This window comes from Battus philenor, unplaced genomic scaffold (genome assembly GCF_028537555.1).
Source record: "Battus philenor isolate CCGP_79_NKW_IND1 unplaced genomic scaffold, ilBatPhil1.0.hap1 SCAF_24, whole genome shotgun sequence".
In the NCBI taxonomy this organism is placed as follows: domain Eukaryota; kingdom Metazoa; phylum Arthropoda; class Insecta; order Lepidoptera; family Papilionidae; genus Battus; species Battus philenor.
This window is the reverse complement of record NW_027181687.1, coordinates 9630002-9644829: the sequence shown is the minus strand read 5'-3', so window position 1 is coordinate 9644829 and position 14828 is coordinate 9630002. Positions and strand designations below refer to the sequence as shown.

Sequence of the window (14828 nt, the reverse complement as noted above, 5' to 3'; positions counted from 1 at the left end):
ATACATAAAAAAATATTGGATATAGATGTAAAAGCTATAATTACGATTTTATCAATAGATTTGGACAAGACCATACATTAATTGACAGAAAATAACCGAACTATACATTCATTCCTCTAAAGCTTTTTTACCTATAACAAAACATCCTGTATATAATAAGCCATCCCCGCCCGTCTCTATTGGGCGTAATAGCCTTTTGTAGGTATTATTTCATAAGGTCCGGAAGGTTGATAATGTTTAATACACCAGGACAAATATTCTAGCTATCATACATCTGTATAAGAAGTATTGTTCAAGAACATTTTTTTAACGATATAATTTCGGAAATTCTGTTCTGAAATGTTCTAGATTTGGCAAAAGGAATGTTGTTACCAAATTTCAAGTTCCTATACTTGATAGTTCTAGAGATATCACCTGATTAGTCAACGCATACGCAAAAACTCTTATGTGTATATCTATGTCTACACACATATATATAAATGTATATATATATATATATATGTAGATTATAGCTTGGTTTGTCTTGGTAAACCTAACTTAATCTTAAATACTATCTCGCATATGTGGCATTATGGTTGACCTGTGGGTCCGTAATATAAGTATTGATGATAAAAATGTATAAAAAATAATAATAGAATAAGTTTAAATATGATAGATCAGTGATAAATTAGCTATGTACCTGTGACACTTAAAACGAGGTGAAGAAAGAGAGGCGATGTTTGAAAGGGTAACCAAGTATGAAAAAAATTCTCGGCAAATTAAAGAATATCAAAAGATGAAAGAAAGATTCTATGAAAATTGAAAGAAGATATTAAAATAATAAAAAAATAGAAAAAAATTAAAGCAAAAAAAAGTTGTCACAGTCTCCCAAAAATATAGAAAAGTACGAGAGTATTCAAAAGCGATGCCCTAAAATATGTTATCTAAGTTTTCTAAAAAATATACCGATACACTGCTTGTTTTATTATAATTTTTTTTTTAATTTTTATTTTTTTTACGTCAACTACAAAACATGATATAAATACATAAATAACACCGCAGCATTCATAGCACTGGCATGAATATAATAATATACTTAGCGTTAAAACACAACTAATACTTTGGTAGAATTTTACCACTGGCTCTGTATATGGTTACAACTTAGGTAAATAATATGTAGTATTACTATATAATATATATTATGCTATATATAGTAATACCACATAATTGTCCGAGCCGAAGCCTCTTTCAGGAGGTCGTCCGGCCTAGTCACTCCATGAAATGTCAGCTGCAGCGATCTAAGACCGTGACGGCCTCCACATCCGGTGTAGCGGCCTGATCCGAGACTCCACTGGGAGCCCTCGGGCATCACTATCTTAAAAGCGGTCTTAGTCTTGGTGCTCTCTGCGCTCTGCCGCCCCGAACCCGCAATATTTGCAATTACCATTTGGGTAGCAATCAAAGTCCGGTCCAAAAAATATATTTACATATAAGCAATGTCATAGCTTATATCATTATTAAATTAATATAGAGAATGATTCAACAATAATTAAAACATAATTTATATCATCGCAATGTTACGGCCAATCCTTATTACATATCATCGGATTGTTACCTTAGTCTTTTTACTAAATCGAAAGGCTAGAACTTTTTCCAATAGTCGTAGGAGAACTGGAAGTTACTTAATTGTCAAAACTGACTTTATATATGCGATGTGTATTTCATTATTTTTATTGCATGCTATGTACTATATATACTTTGTGTACTTTACTATATAATAATACGCTTTCGTAAATCCCTTACCTTTGTTCCGTATTGTTTTCGTGTAATTTTGAATCTTAATTTAATTTTAATCGATAACAATATATACTTTGTAAACAGCATGTTACATCTATTAGTGTTTATATTCTATTATGTGCAAATAGTCAGCTGTGAAGGTCCTCAGAATAAATATAAAAATATCTGCATCAAAACGTGAACGAGATAAAATTATTGGAATAAATAGTATTTTTTTTAGTTTTTTATGTTTACTCATATTATGGTTTATTCCACTTTGTAATCCCTCTCCTGGCGTCGTTGTCCTCGCTGCAGAGATTCCTGATTTCCTAGACACGTTGTAATCTTCGTCTTTAATATACTGAACTACCAGTTCCTATCTTTGGTATCGTGAAGTTCAGCATGAAGATTGGTGACCTACTGATGGGAATGCAAGTTCTCGGAGGCTGTCCCAAGAGTTTTCCAATCATGTTCCGTTCTTTCTGGTTTTGGACGTTCTCTTTAGATATATGACCGAAAAGACGGTAAAAAGCGCTAGTGCTTTTGAGGTCACAAAGACAGCACTCATTCACGCAGACAGGTCTCATTTTAAGTATTAAAAATTTTGTTCTATTTTCGAAATGTTTTTGTTTTTAATCATCACCATGATTATGTAAGACAACTACACTACTGTACTGTAGCCTCCACTATAGATTTAAAATAAGACCACACAACGACTCAAAAAAGTATATAAAGAATAAAAAGTATATAGTTAAATTTTGAATAAGTATGCCAAATACCATCTATTTAGATAATTTAGCCACACAAATTAACTAGTGAAATATAAACGTAAAATAGATATTTTTTTAACGTACAAAACAGAATTTATATAATATTAAGAAAGAGTAAGGTGGAGTAACGATTTCAATATGAGTTATGAAAAGATAGTACATTGTAAAATAACAAAAATGCAGAAAAGTTGACGTCGCATAAAGAATTATGAAAATGTAGAATATTTATAAAACCTAGCTTAGATATTATAAACGAAGTAAAAAAAAGAACAATAGCTAATTGCGAAGAACTTATCACCTGCGTTGACCGGTCTATTATGTCAGCTCCAAACTTAAGGTCACTGCGGCTATATGTTACCTGCCCACTACTACTTAAACTTCCCAATTCGCCGTGATAAGTCGATTTTTTTCGTCTCGGGTCTTCTAATTTCTAGTTACTTGATGCCTATCTTAAAATATTTCGTATATGTGTATGTGTGTATATATTCTTCATCTCCTTCTTTTCAGTTAATAGAAGCCCACTGCAAGGCATAAGTCTTCCCCAAAGATTACTACGGTGACCAGTCCTGCGCTGCCATCCAACGGCATCTCGAGCCCTTAACTATATTGTCGGTCCATCTAGTGGTGAGCCTGCCCTCGCCGCGTTTACCGAGAACGCCAATCGAGAACTTTTCGACCCCATCGGTTGCACGAGCGATGTTCCCTTCGCACTGCCACTTGAAACGAGCAATACTTCGAACTATGTCGGTGATCTTGGTTCATGGATCGGCGGATCTTCTTACTTCTGAGTCGTTCTCGCAACGAAACTCGGAGTATAGCTCACTCTATTGTTCTCAGTGTGACCTTGAGCCTCCTTATGATGCTCTATGTATATATATACACAAATGTATGTGTTTGTGTGTTTATGTATATATAATAATTAAGGACGTAAATTTTAAAAATGTTATTGATATTGTGACAAGTGACGAAAATCAGTCGGTTTCACTTTAAAAAAGCTTCCCGGACAAGATCGACGACTATGTACTTTCATCGGTGCTTTTTAGTAAAAACAACCTCCAGATATGGAGTAATGCGACAACTCTACGAAAAGCCAGTCGTGCAATACCCTACTAATATACAACGGCTTCCGAGAGTATTTTTTTAATCGTCGAAAACCTGATAACGCGTTGTTCGTTGCCAGCTTTGCGACACGCGCGTATTATGGCTATTATATAAAGCGTGTGATGGATGCTGAAGCATTGAATGATACTAGGTTTGTAATAAAATAAATGCAACCGAAGTGTTGTCGGTCCATTCCGTTTTCGAACGTTAGTGGATGCTGTGTGCTTGTCCGAGGCGGACGTGAGCTCTGTCCGACTTTCCCGCGCGACTACGAAAATTTTTTCGTCGACTTCACTAGTGAACGGTACTTTTTCGTGTGTGCCAGTGTTTTTTTTATATTTATCCAGTGTCAAATACCTCTCTGATTGAGACAACAAAAAGTTCACATATCAGTTTTTAATAAGGTAATAATATTTTTTTGTTTATTTAAAAGTATGACACCTCGTTTTAGATTTTTTGATTAAATTTTAATCTAGTCTTTATAAACAGAACATAAAAATTAAATCAATAAAAACTCTATTTATCATAATATCAATTGCCTTGATACTATAAACCATCTATTAAGAATTATGATTTTAATAATAGCGAACGCGATCAATTTAAAATTTACCTATAAATAACAATTATTATTTTAATCGACTAATTTGATTATGTATTTATTTATTCGTTTGTTAATATAATAATCCACTTTGGATAATTATTGCATATCACTTATGATTGTCGAAAAAAGAATACCACTATGATAAAAACTAGAATCAAAATTAACTCCCCCATAATAACATCCTTTAATTTAATCCTGCGGTATGACCTCAGGAGCGCCAAACGTGTCCTGATCTTAGAATGGCATACTTTTTATTGCTAACAGATTTAATATTTTTGTGATCAATTTGACGCATATGCTTAATACAGTAGTTTTTTTAAGGCTCCGTTTTTGACGCCTCTCCTTCAAACCATATTGTAGACAGGTTCTTTATTTACAAAACAATTTTTCACTTATAATCGATTTCCATACTCATATTTCGTCCTTTTCAATGCCTTTCATTATTTTCCCTAATTTCCTTCACAACATCTTTAACTCCTTTCTATACTTTCCTTTTGTACATCACCTCATTTTCTCGCCTTCCATGTATATTGTTCTACAATTTTTACGTTTATTACTTTAATCATTTGTTTACTATCTTTATTGCACTTAATTTTTATTTCTAATATCACAGCTATTTTATCACTCTTGTTTATTATTTTAATTATTCTTGTTCTCTTTTTAATTTAAATATTGCTTTTTATAATAAAGTAATTAAAATAAATCATCCGAAAAAATTCTGTATATTTCTCATATTTGTAAACGAACATTGTTGACTTTTAATTTATTTGAAAGGCAATAATCCAGTGAGATTGTTTACTGCATACACAGGGTAATTGGTTATAGATGAAAAGTTTTAAAGGGGTGAATGTATTATCGTCATTTATCAACCAAAACTTCAAGCTTAAACCTAGTTCCTATCTTCCAGTATAAAGTGAATACTCTGGTGTATTTTTTTCAATTGAAATACAACAGGCCAATAACATCTGGTAGTACAAAATCTGCAGGAACGGATAGTTAATAATATTTAACTTCAACTTAAAGTTTTCCATAGGGTGCACCATATATTAATCGACAGCAGATGAGCTGTACATTCAACATTTTAAACCTTTTACATTACTATAACTAATAACCCTATATTTTCGCTTATTAATATTTAAAAAATTGATCGTCTTTCAATGCAGCCAATTAAAACAAAAATAATAATATATCTGTCATAATCACCGCAAATTATCTGTAAAAATATAATAGATATAATAAAAATCAGCTGATACCTCATTAAATAGAATTATTCGTTATATATTTAAATTAGAGTTTATTTAGTAGAAATTGACAGTGAGTCACAGGCCTTCGTGTATTACTCATAAATATGTATGGGGACAGTAAAATCAACGTGAATTTAGCTTGAATACGTATAAATTAAGATCCATGAGATAAGAGATACTGATATATCACCATATGATTTTTATTATACTGTTTACCACTTCTGTATTTTAACTGGAACGCTTCATTTACATCTTTTATCATTTTATGCAAAAGTTTTTAATCCTGTCTTTACTTGGGTGACTAACTTACATGGCCCAGAGCATTTGCACGTCGAAGTGGCAGCCGGAAGGTTTTATAAGCGTGCTGATAAATTTCTTCTCGTGACTTAAGTTTCCGGAGTGATCAAGTGTAGAATAGAACATCCACCTATAAAGTGTATAGCGTTCTGTATCCAGTATCTTCGATTTAGAATTCTATTTTAGAGGATTATGTATGATATGGGCGTTCTATAACTTCAATAAGGATGTTAAAAGTAAATTACATCACTATATTATTATCATAAAACGTAAATATTTTAAACTGTAATTTAAAATGGGCATCTAAAACATTTAGCTGTATTATGAGTGGATGAACGACATTGTCATAGTTGCTAGAGCACGCTGGATATGTACACCGCAATACTAGTCATCATGGCGATATTGAGTGTTCATGGGGGGCTGCCTGTTGCATACAGAGGATATCTATTAGCTGACTTGATGATGATTATGGGTGTCTTAGATAAAGATATTACCTAAGTCACCCATAATCAATGATCTCCACACCCATGATCAATGATCAAAGTATGATATCCTTTATCTATTTAATTGTTTTTCTACTAATAATGTTATTAACATTTAACAATAAAAAAGCGGCATATTCATCAATCAAAGCTGAACGTTTAAGATCAGCAGTTGATCGACCTACGCCTGAAGTAATGATAAAAATAATATTAAATCTATTTATTAAAGTACAGAAATGCATACTTAAAACAGATATAAAGAATACATGTACAATTGATAGAGATGTGCCAACATGAGTACTATTGCTTCCCATACTAGGCAAGGCTTGTACCACAGGGGCAGTAGCAGTGAGCTCATTGCTCTAATAGTGTAATAAAGAATAAATTTTCAAAACTAGATTTTTTTTGTAGTGTTATTGATTACCTCGTGTTAATTGTTAATTAAAGTAGAATGGAACGACAAGTATAGCATAATATTCATTCTACGATCTCATTCAGATCGTCGAGAGACGCTGAATGTAGAACATCTCCAACCATCCCATTGAACATCTGTCGGGGAGTCTTTCTCCAGGTCTTGATGTCCTTGGGTTAAAATGATAATGATGATATGTTAATATTATGTACAATATTCTTTGTTGATTCGAATTCATCTTTGGATGTATGCCTTATCTAGCTCATTCCATTTATCGCTGTGTTTTACTTTATATAATCCTTCACCTTCTGCAGTTGATGAAATGTTACGGTATCAATTTTTTGAAATTTTAATCAGTGTCTTCAGCCAAATTATCATATTGGTTAAGGTACATGAAGTGACTGAATAAGAGCCCTTTACACAGGTTCTTCGCTTAGCCTGTATGTTTCAAAGGTAGTCGAGACCATCAAAACTCAGCCAGGACCTCTCTTTCTCTCCTACCAGGGACATTACAACTCGGGTAAATCAGTTTTTATATTTCAATCTTTTATTTCACTTTCTCCTTTTATCCTTCACAATCTCATACATTACAATTTCCTTCTATCCATCACAAACTCTTTCATTCTTCTCATTCAAAAGGTCTCCCGTTCATCACCTTCCTTCTCTCATCTTCGTTTCTAGACTACAGTTCGGTACTTTGTCACGCTTTATTATATTATCATAGTTTTACTCAATGCTAGATTACTATTGTCTTGTCTTGTATTCTATCAATAGACTTAGTCCGAGAAGAAACGCCATTGCGTTCATTTTCTATTATTGATTTAGCTTGGCTGGCTTTGTTCTTGTCAACTAACTCCTTTTGATATTCCAGCAGATCTTTGTTATCGCTGGCGATCTCCGCTTCTATTTATTAATAGTGTTTTAGAATGGCATCAATATAACCCTCTTAAATGTTTTTATAAGATAGAATCCTAAATATTTATGCAATTTAGAAACAATAATTATTATCATTTCTAAACACACTTCTAGTCAAATCGCTGTCTCGTTAGACACAAGGATAAACAATGAACGTTAATATAAACACATTATAACGACACAATTTGGTCCTTTAGAAATCATATGTTTACCAGATTTTATTACAGTTGTAATATAAACAATAACATGTATTTATATATGGTACTTAGGGTCCAAGTGTTTGTATGAAAGCTGGTAAAGAGAAGTTTTGTTTTTATATTATTCAAGATGTCCACTGCCTGCTCTGTTTTCAGTAGTAATTTCATTAAAATAATTTTTGGTCATTTTTAACATGTCTAAAAAATCATGTGGTTAAGTTGTTTAGTAAAACACTTTCTGCGTTGGTCTCTACTCGGCTGAAGGAACATACCTTCTAAATTTAAAATCTCTAAGCCTTTTTGTTTCAGAGATATCATGATGAATCTGTATACAGGCTACTTTTAAGCAAAGATTATTATGGCCACTATACTTTATTTAGCTTGTAGCTGAAGTAAGGTATTATAAGACAACTCAATTTGTTTTTAGTTTTTATATAATTTTTCTCTTCTACCTTTCTTTTTTATACGTATCCAAGTAATCACTTAAAATGATTCTTTATTAATGATATAAGAAAAAAAAATTTTTTTGAATCGCGATTTAAAGGGAATTTTAATTGATGCGGTTAAAAACTAATTTCGTATTGAAAGAATGTGACAGATTCTTCTAATAAGATACGGATCTAAACGCAATGTATTAAATTAACATCAAATTAGTTTTCACATTAAAAAAGTGTATGTTTTAATTTTTTTACAAAATGATAGATACAATATTCAAATAACTGTGCTACGTATAACCCTACTAAATTGTGGAATAAGTTAGGCTATCAAAAACAATTTTATTTTTCATCCGAAAGAAACCACTGCGCGGCTTAGGCCTCCCTCAAGGATCACCACGACTGATCCTGTACCGCCGGCAACCAGCGATTGCAACCTCAATTATGTCGACGGTCCATCTAGTGCGAAGCCTACCCTAATTCCAAAAACATATAGAGTAAATTAATATAATAAACTTAAAATTTATAGAAAAAAATTAATTGTGATTCGCCAAAGGGGCTAACTAGGCTACTGATATTATTCCAGTACATTACCGATACAAACACGTTTCTTTTTATTTCAACTTCAAATTAGTTTTCACACAAAAAATTATAAGTTACTTTTTTACTACATAATAAAGTCAAAATTCATTATCAAATAACAATGGATTGTATGTGCCAGCCGAATCGCATAATACGTCACGCTATAAAGTAAAAACATTTAATGTATTTTTACAATTTGTTTACATACAGTAAATATATCCCGTCTTGGTAATTTTTCAGATATGTTAGTAAAAAAAGTTTTATACCAGGAAAAACTAAACTTTTGATATACGCCCGGGTGAAATAATAATAAAATACTCAGCGAAAGGAATATTTCTATTCAATTTGAAATTTCGAAGCCCATTAGATAACTTGATAACAATGCGAACTTAGATTAAAAGTAGTGTCGCGTTAGCATGCCCTTAAAATAATTAACAAATTAATCAGACACTTTTTCGAAATTTTGGCAACAAAATAGATTATTAAATAACTATATATATATATAACTTAAATGAATGGAAAACGTTAAGAGATAGGTCATTTAGATAGAGTCAAATGAAAGTATTATATGCAATATTAAACAGTTACAGGTTTTGTCAAGTCCTAGCTACTGTTAACTGTGGGATGCAAACATCTTAGTGTTCCAGTTTGAAATTATAGGGTCTTTGTTCTCAGAAGGATCGTATCCACATCTCATTTCCCTATCGGAGATGAACGTCTACAGCCAACAGATTCACTTACCAACAAATGAAATATTTTCATCATTATTATTCTGATATGATAAAACCTGCTATATTTCATTTCCTTATCTAACAGAGACAAGATTTGTAAGATTTATTAACCTGATTTAAAATTAAACAGCCTATCGCCGTCTCTAATTATAGAAAAACTAAGCAGATATTATTGTATTAGAGTAATCATTTTAATTGTTCGTTTATTGATTCCTAAGCTAAATTAGAATAAGCTAGCGGCCAAAAAGCTAGGTAATATGTGAAAGGTTCGGCGGTACTTCATACCAGTACAGCTTTTAAGTCTGTATGTAGCATATGTCCGGTCATGCGTGGAATAATCTATGAAGCGAAGCTTAAAGTTTTGGACTCCAAGAGGTTGATTGGTAACGAAGCATTAGTAAGCACTAAACTTCAAAGCTTTGATCATCGTTATTCCCCTCATCTCCTCTCTTTCATCGGACAACAAGACGTATGGATTCACAACATACCAACGGTTCATCTATACTAAGCGTTTTACTAATACTTTTATAGTGGGAACAACCAAGGAGTGGAAAAACCCACTGACATCATTGTTTCCAGACAGTTATAACTAAGGAGTCTTCAAAACAAGAGTAAATAGGTTTCTTCAAAGCAAGCATATACCAATGTAAACCTTGTCATCGCTTAAGATCAGGCGAGACAGGAGTCAAATGTTTCGCCTATAAATGGTAATAAAAATATTAATATAGTAATTAGTAATAAATAACGATTTGGTACAAAAATTTAGTACAGTGATAAGCTTCTGTAATCAGTATATTTCCAATAGAAACAACTAAAAGCGTCCTGTATCCTGTTTATTTTTTATAACTATTATGAAACATGCCTTTCTATGGTTTTGATAACAAAAAACTTTAATACTCGAAATTATAGAAAATGTTTTTTTAGTGCCCTGTTAATAAAAACTTGCATATGTACATGCATGGTGTAACATTAGTGCATGTTATACTTTTTCTTTCCTATACAACAATAAAATTAAATTAAAAAAATAATAATACGATTACATATATTTATATACATATATATAATACATAGAAAACATTTTTAGAGTCAAATGTTTGATAGCTAAAAATAGTTTAATTTTCTTTGAGAATTGTATAAGAAAGACTTGTGACGTTTTCTAGTTTTACAGACAATTTTTCTCTATTTCTTAATATAAGAAACTTCGACGTAATAAAAGTAAAAGTAATAAAAGACGCAATAAAAGTTTTTCAAAAAAAATGGGTGACAGTTTTCATACATACATGCACAGATAGATAAATTATCACTGATTATGAAATAAAAGTTATTTCGCCTGCCATTTTTATAAAAATACACCAAACAAACAAAAAACTAAATTTTTTCGCACTCCGCAATAATACTGTTATTTTCGACCAGTTCGTGCATTTTTTCAGTTTTGCAAATTAGAACAAAACCTCTTTGGAATGTCCGTATAAATTAACACCTTTTTGCTTACACGTGTTAACTGTGCTTGTGTTGGTTTAAAAATTTATTGTTGTGTCCATTCATAGCTAGCTAGCTTGTATATTTAGCTTATATTTTAACGTTAATAAATTATCAAAACAAAAAGTATTACATAAATAATCAACAGCTCTTTAAATAAAATAAGACGTTAACGATTATGTTCAATTATTTATAAGCATGATTTTATATTATTATAGTGACGTGGATCAAAAATGTTCCTCTTTACTCATGTTTTTTATCATGAACAAAAGTCTCTTTCTGCTTTTGACATTTAAAGCTTCACCATGTTTAAGTTGGCAAACCACAGAAAGCGCTTTGCATAGATATTTTTGCAAATAGAGGGCTACCTCGAGTATCTTAAATCAGATAAAGTTGTTTTTAATTACATACGTATGTTACTAAAGATATTAATAGATGTTAGTTATCACCATCACCAATTCAGACGAAGTACGTTGAGTAGGGGAAATCAGCCACCCCTTTAGATTTGGACCGACTGAAATCGGCCTAAATCCAACGTCTATTATCTGCCAACTTCGAAGATTGACGCCCTAAGCTGCGTTTGTCGATTCTTAGTCTCCACTCAGATTCCAAAGGCCTCAGCGGCCATTTGTTCTGCACACCATGTGGCCTGTTCACTTCAACTTACCAATCCGCTAGGCTATAACGGCTTTTTTCGCATATGTATAGATCTCCTTAAACAACGTACTGAATATAAATAAATGTAAAGAAAACCTGTTCGATAATATAAATAAATAAGTGCAAATAAATAATTGTAACAGTTTTAGTCACTCATCTTGTTTGCTTTGTACCCTCATATTCTTAAAAAAACCTACGAGTATATATAGTTACATATGTATCTATATACAAGTCTTGTAGATACGTAACTATCAGAGATATATATACTTTGAGCGACACTATAAAAAGATGTAATGAAGAACCAATTACGCATTTATTACACAAAAAAAGAATAGCACATTCGCTTTCAATGTTATATTTTTAATGATGCCAACACAGCAATAAAATGATGCCATTAAACCTTTTTCCTTTTTTTAAAGTCTTGATATTCTTCTTATCTGTACAAATGATTGAGTTTTTTTTATTCTGGATGTAATAAAAGAAGTAATTGGCATTTGTTGGAATGTACAAAATATGCTTAAAATTTTTTGAGAATTCTTAAAAATTATTGTACATTTATTGTCAAAAATAGTATGTAAAACTGTTCTTTAAGACTCACACTAAAAGTAGAGTTTGGGTTTCTTGTAAATTTATTTAATGTCTTTTATATACATTATATTTTGGAATATAAATAAAATGTTTCACATAAGCGCAATTAAAGGAAATACTTAAGTAAAATATACAGGATGATTATTTATAGATGCAAAAGTAAAAAAGGTGTGTAGAATTGTTATATTTAAATTTATAATAAGAATCAAGAGGTATTGCAATTTTTTTTAATTACAATGGTTGTGTAGTAAACTTTAATATTATCGTAAAACTTAATTAGTTTCCAACGATGACCATTAAGATATATTAGAGAAACATTAAAATAGTAATAACAAAAATATATTTATGTTTACATTATACTTTATATGTACTTTAACTTTTAACCTAGCAATCGAAATGTTGTCAACCCAGTGACATTAACAAGCATGGTATGCCTCACTTCAATTAAGCTAACAATGTAATATCTAATAAATATATCTTCTTTATTAAAACCGTAAATGAATTGTTAATACAAAAATATAAATTAACAATAACCAAAAGAACCTTTACTCAATAAATTTTTATTATTATGTCGAACGAAACGAATGGAGCTATAACACCATTTCTACCTCAAGTAGAATTTAATAAACTGAATCTATATAAAATTTCATTGAGGTCTTCCACCAAAAATAAGTAGGCTGTATAACAGTTAAGTTACTTAAAAAGGTAATATAACAGAGTAATTAACGCGCAGAGTGATATAGAAAATGCTTTGATGAAATTTGCGAATAAAATTTAATGGAACGAACTCTGGGTGATAAGATAAGCTCCTAATGAAATATTTTATATAAGAGTAATACAGACTTACGACATTTAAACTCCCAGCCTCATTGTTAAGCTATGAGTCGCTTAATAAGCCATGGAAAAGGTTATGCCCGGGATTTCTCTACGAGATTAAACATGCAATTCTACCAAATTAAATAAAAAAGTCATCTTTATTTTATTTTTGACTTAGTCACACTTTTTGACTCGTTTGTGATTGAGAGCAGCAAAACGCTATATGCGCTTACCTCGAGAGCTTCAACAAGGCCAATGTATTAGTTTTTTACAAGATTGAGAGGCTGCCAAACTCTTTTGGTCTTAGAACGATCCAAGTCTTGTGACAGACAGACTGTGGTGCACGATATTAGAAAAAAAAGAAAATAAAGAAGTAAAAAGTACCAATAATTTCTTTTACTTTTGTAAATAAATGTTCTATGTAAACGGTACCATGAAACCTCAAGATTTTTGGCTTAAAGCTGAGGGGACTACGGCGGCACTTTTCCTAGACCTCGTATTAGGTAGAAAGCTCCTTCTAGGACCTTGGCTCGGTCAATAATATTTTAATTACCAGTTTGAAACCTTCTAAAATATTTGATATATTTTAATCCATTGTAATAAAGCGTATTATCAATAATTCATCGATATATTATATGTAGCAACTCTAGCTTGTTCAAATCGCAGATGACGTAAACAACGACAACTATCGATGGATTTTATTGAGAAATAATTGCAGATGAAAAACAATAATTATATAATTCCACTGAACTTCTTGTGCGTAATAAATGTTTTCCTATTCATATGTAAATATAATAATGACACTGAATCATTGTAATATTTCATCACAGTTTTTTACAGAATAATATTAATAAATAATGTATCTTTCCTTGATAGGAAAAATTAAACTTAATATACAAAACCATTATTTTTATAATATATCTCTTCGATTATTCATCCTCTACATTGGCAAACAAATTCTAACTTAGTTTTCGAGTAAAAAATATATGAACTTCATGAAGTTATTCGTCGAGAAAATGTGTAAATACTTCATTTAAAACTTTTCACTTAATTACTAAAGATACATATTTAAGAAGGGATGTCATTGGTACTTCTTTACTGATTAATTTCAAACTAATTTTTTATTAGAACTAACACTGCAGTCTTAGTCCCGTGGCAGAGCACTGATGTCACTTAGCTTAAACATCTTTTATAAGTGTGAAAGCTCGAGGACTTCCTCGGAGACTTTAGTTAGGGTCGACTATATTATCCAATTAGAAGGGCTTAGCCCAAACCTCGTTTGGGTAACATAGATCGGGGGGCTCCCTCGGGAACCTTGGTACGGGCCATTAAATCTTATGAAATATTAGCAAATTGGAAGATCGTCGAATACTTAGATCGCTTCATGGAGTGGCCTCGCCTTGCGCCCCCGAGAGGGGATTTCCCGATTTAAGCGAGCGGTGCCCGTGTAGAGCAATTGACTACTCCAAACGATAGCGACGGACAGTCGACTACCACCGCCATCTATCGATCGCATCCAGAGTTACAACATTCCGTCGTTACACTTGCCTAGAGTGCTATCTATAATTTAGTAGTTCTGGAACTATTTTTAATTCACTTAAATTAAAAAACTTACAAAAATTGGTAAACACTTGTTTTTAATCATTAGTATAAACATAACACGTCTCTTCATTTGTCATGATTTTTAAACCCTTTGTGTTGTACTCTGTATGTTTTACAGCTAGCATTAAAAGCAGCGAGACTTAAAGCAATAGTTTATAAGCGTAG

At 31.6% G+C, this 14828-nt stretch overlaps 1 protein-coding gene across 1 annotated transcript in view; it reads left to right on the top strand.

Moving 5' to 3' along the window:
• The first annotated feature begins 3916 nt into the window (after positions 1-3916).
• The window catches only part of LOC137924658 (protein Wnt-7b-like), a 121997-nt gene continuing 111085 nt past the window's right edge, over positions 3917-14828 (top strand). Inside the window, exon 1 of the mRNA XM_068768079.1 lies at positions 3917-4030. The gene's annotated coding sequence lies outside the window, so the exon portion shown is untranslated. The remainder of the gene's footprint in view (positions 4031-14828) is intronic.